Below are 5,000 nucleotides of genomic sequence, written 5' to 3' on the forward strand. Positions count from 1 at the left end.
AAAAAAAATGCAAAGGAAATGACAGTTGCAAAAGAAGATACAAAATGTCAGAAAGATAAGCAGAAACATCAATCGTGCCTAACTGTGTTATGTGTGTTTACCTAACGTAATTAGTGTTTTGTTTCAATTACAGCGGTGTGCAGGGAGACGGAAGAAGGATAAGGGAGGTGTGGCTGAGGAACAGGAGAAGGAATATGAGAAGGAATATAACTTAGGCGTATTATCAAAGCTTATATGGTACCGTGAAGGCGTGAATAAGACTTTCATATTTTATGGTCAGTTACGGAACACTTACGTATCTTAGTTGTGATAACTCAGCATCTCACAATACAGAGGTGTCATTAACGTTGAGGGAAGGTCAAACATTATCTAGCATCATCACATATTTCATAATTAATAATCTAATGTTGAGGATCATCCAAACTTCCTGGGTTTCAGTTTTAATAAAAGACTGCCAACATTCTCAAGTGTATGCTGGATGGTCTCTTGAAAAAAAGAGAAAAAAGTTCAAGAAGTGACTTCCCACCAAATCGAAAAATCTGGTAAACACTACGGGTTTGATTTAAATTTCAGTAAGTACGTGTGTTTGCATGTTTTGGCGTTTGACTCCATTAAGTCTTTTAAAAAAAATCCGCCCCGCTGAAAAAAAAAAAAAATAATAATAAAACTCACTATGTGAGTTTGAGCTAATTAATGAGCGCTTGCTTTATATACGTTTAAAATCTGACCATGGTAATATCAGTATGGTGGTAGGGTACCCTCCGACAAATGAGGCTGCTGATGAAATGAAGGATGGCTTTTATGAGAAGCTGCAGGATGTAGTGAATAGAGTGGCAAGACATGATGTGTTAGTTTGCATTGGTGATTTTAATGCGATTGTTGATAGTAGTACGGATGGCTTTGAAGACTGTATGGGTAAGGAGGGTGTTGGTACAAGAAACGAAAATGGGGTGCGATTTGGAAGCTTTTGTTTGGCAAATGACCTTATGAGTGGAGGAACTATCTTTGAGCATGGAAAAATACATAAAACTACTTGGATTTCACCATGTGGCAAATATTGTAACCATATTGACCACATTGCAATTAGCAGAAGGCATAGGAGTTTTTTGCAAGATGTTTGCGTAAGGAGGGGGGCAGATATAGGTAGTGATCATCAACTTGTGTCAAAAATTAAAATAAAACTTAAGAGAAACGTTAATGGTAATTGTACAGAAGGTAATGAATATGATTTTGATGAGCTGAGAAATGTTGAGAACATGAAGGAGAAGTTTCGGTGGGAATGTAGGAATAGGTTTTGGTCCTGCAGACTTTGATGGAATCTAAAGACAATGATATTAATCAAATGTGGAGAGAGGTAAAAATGGTTTTGCATGAGAGTGCTAAGGTTACTATTAAGAAAAAGGGGAAAGCGAGAAGTAAAATGTGGATGTCAGATGAAACACGGAATGCAATTCAGAAATGGAAAGAGGCGAAATTAAGAAGTGAAGAACAACATGTTGATGGCCAGGTAGTTGAAGTACTTAGAGCAAAGTACTGGAGTATATATTCTGAAGTAAAAAGACTTATAAGACGTGATAAGAGGAGGCTATATGATGAAAAGGCAAAAAAGGCAGAAATTAAATTAAGTAAAAATGACGGTCAAGGCACAAGAGCAGCGTATCAGGCCATAAAGGAGTTGACTGGGACTGAAAAGAGAAGGAAGGAAATACCTGGACGAGATGGAAATGGTAATTTGATGACTAAAGATTTGGACATAAAAGGAAGGTGGAAAGATCATTTTGAATCTATGCTAAACAGACCAATCCCAGCTGAAGAGGACATTTTGTCAGCCGAGAGAGATTTGCAGCTAGAAACAGGGGATATAACCTTGGAAGAGGTAGCAAAATCTATGAAGGAGTTAAAGAATTTTAAGGCCCCAGGAGAGGATGGAATATTTCTTGAAATGCTTAAGGTGGAAAATGATGAGATTATGAATTCGCTTTTGAAACTTTTTAATATGGCTTGGGAAATGATGGAATTCCAGAAGAGTGGAAAAATGGAGTGATTATAAAAATACCAAAAAAGGGAAATTTAAGTTTGTGTGGAAATTGGAGGGGATAACTTTGTCACCTGTAGTTGTAAAAGTCTTTTCTAAAATCTTGTTAAACAGAATAGAGCCAGTAATTAATAAAATTTAAAGAGAAGAACAAGCGAGATTTAGAAAGGGTCGAGGCTGTAATGATCAGATTTTTACTGTAAGGCATCTAATGCAACAAGCTAATGAGATGAAAATGCCACTTTGTATGTGTTTTGTTGAAAAGGCGTTTGATAGTGTTTCATGTGGAGCTATGTTGAAAATTATGAGATTCTATGGTATACCAGAAAAGTTTGTAAATATTATTAGAAGCCTCCATGAAGGTACATTTTGTAAGGTAATGGTGGGTGGTTCTTTGAGTGATCCATTTGAAGTTAGGTCAGGAGTGATTCATTGAGGAGTTCTTTCGCCTTTGCTGTTTGTTTTGGTTATGGATTATGTTTTGAGAAAGGCTGTAAGGAGAACAGGTGCAGGAATTAACTGGAAAGAAAATAAGATGCTGGTGGATTTGGACTATGCTGATGATATTGTACTGATCTGCGGAAGTATTTACGAGATGCAGAAAGTACTGGATTTTCTGGTGGAGGAAGGAGAAAAAGTTGGATTGGTAATAAATTGTGGAAAGACTGAAATTATTAATATGAACGTGGATAACCAAATCGATTGTGGTGGTGAAGAATGAAGAAAATTTTAAATATTTGGGAACGATCGTATCATTTAATGGATCATTAAACAATGAAATTGAGGAGAGAATTAGACAGGCTTGGCGAGCTGTTGGAATGGTGAAATCTGTTTGGAATAATAATATGCTTTCAGTGCATACTTAAATAAAAATTTACAAGTCCATGGTTAGACCAATTTTAATTTTTGGGGATGAGTCATGGTACAGTAGAATTGTATCAGATAAGAGAGTATTAGGATCTGAGAATAAAATACTGAGAAGGATTCTTGGGGTAAAGTGGCAAGGCAGAGTTACAAATGAAAGAGTAAGGGATATTACGAGAGTGGAACCAGTTGATGAATATGTAAGACTGTCTCGCTGGAAATGGCTGGGGCACATATATAGAAAAGAAGGCAGTTTAATAGAGGATGTGCCAGAGTGGACCGCTAGAGGAAGAAGAGGAAGAGGTAGGCCGAGGGAAACCTGGTTGAGGACAATGAAAAGAGAAGTGGGAGTGGAGTGTTTGTGGGACCTGAAGGAGATAGCAAGAGACAAATATTGGAGGAGAGAGTTCATCGAGGCCCTATGCATCCCGTGGAGTGCTACAGGAAATGATTGATTGATTGATTGATTGATTGATTGATTGAATAATACGGTAATGTATGAAAAAGAATGAAGAGGCTATCTGGGATTCAAGCCTAAGGAACAACTGCACCAACTTTGAGGAGAAGTGGTTAGAATATGAAGGAGTGGTTTTTTAACTGATAATGGTTTGGAAGACAGAGAAAAAAGAAACTGAGTGCAGTATGGTCCGCAGTACTGTTTGACGACCATAGTAATATGGCCTTACGGTTTACCAATGTATTATAGGATGAAGTAGTGCATCTGAATCAAATGGCTTGTTTGTGGTGTTTGGAAGGGCGCTATAGCTCACTTAGTTATTATCTAAGTGAGAGAGACAGTGGCTTATTGGTTACCAGGTTCATCTCACAGCTGGAAAACCTGAGTTCGACTTTCGGCTCGGTCAGTGCTGGGCTTAGTTTGTTTCTTCTTGGCCCATGTTCACCCAGCAGTATCAGAGGGAACCTGGATGCACTGACTAGTGCGTATCGTAGTCTAGAGGAAGATTTAGAGCAAGAAAATTGATTATCTGCCTTAATGGCCTTCATAGAACTCATAGGCAACAATATAAACCTTCCTCCTCCTCCTCCTTCTCCTCCTCCTCTTCTTCTTTTAAGTTTCTTTTTTTCTTCATCCTCCTCCCCTTCATTATCATCAACTTCATTATTTTCTTCTTCTTGGTCCTGAGGCCTGCAGTTTGTTGTCAACAATTAATATTTGCTGTTGAATATTGTTCTGAGTAGTAGTATCATCTACACTAGCAATAACTCTTTCTGTGAAATGGCATATTCGAAATTTAATTTCTGATACGACCAAATTTTTTTTTTTTTAATTCCACTTGGAAGAACGTCTTGCAGTGAAGACGTTAATGGAGGCAATGTTAAATCCCTCCAGCTATATTTAATGTCTCGATCACAGGAACTGCGTAAGAGAAGAAGAATCAGATCACAACTGACTTCAACAGCAAAGAGTCGGTAAAAGAGAATGGGTAATAAACAACTAAAATCACACAAAATCAAGGTTAAAACGTGACAAAAGTAGACGACTGACGCAATGCTCAAAGCCATCGAAAGAAGCACACTGAGCTACGACACGAGTAAGCTATTCCATAACTACAACCAAACATTCATCAAACATCCACTGAAGAAAGAAGAGAGAAACCTGTTTTGTACACAGGAAAAATCATCCAATATCGTGGAACTGCGAAACAATGACAATGCCTGCTCATGCAGTTTTTCTGATGGTGCGTCGAAGAGCAACATTACGATCCGGCAGTGCACTTGGCTCAAGATGATACGAGTTGTTCACTGTCTTGTGTAATAAGAACAGGACACCCACACTCTTCCAATAAGCCAAGCGAGTCTGATTTGTGTGACCATACATGTTACGAGTTAAGTCCCTCACACTATCGAGAAGAAAAAAGATGAGTAGCTGCCGCAGAATCCCAGACAGAAGAACAGTAGTCACTCAATGGTAAGACAAAAAAAAAAAAAAAAGAAGAAGAAAGAAAAAGAGAAAGAAAAATAAGAAAACCTTTATATATGTTATTGTAGCGCTAGGATCATTGAAAACTCTACTTACTTTCCTGATGTTTCCTATCTTCCCTCAGACAAAAGATTTCAAGAGAACTCTCTAACACCAATG

Source organism: Coenobita brevimanus, chromosome 26 (assembly GCF_032717465.1).
Source record: "Coenobita brevimanus isolate Jiangsu-jjx chromosome 26, ASM3271746v2, whole genome shotgun sequence".
Taxonomy (NCBI): domain Eukaryota; kingdom Metazoa; phylum Arthropoda; class Malacostraca; order Decapoda; family Coenobitidae; genus Coenobita; species Coenobita brevimanus.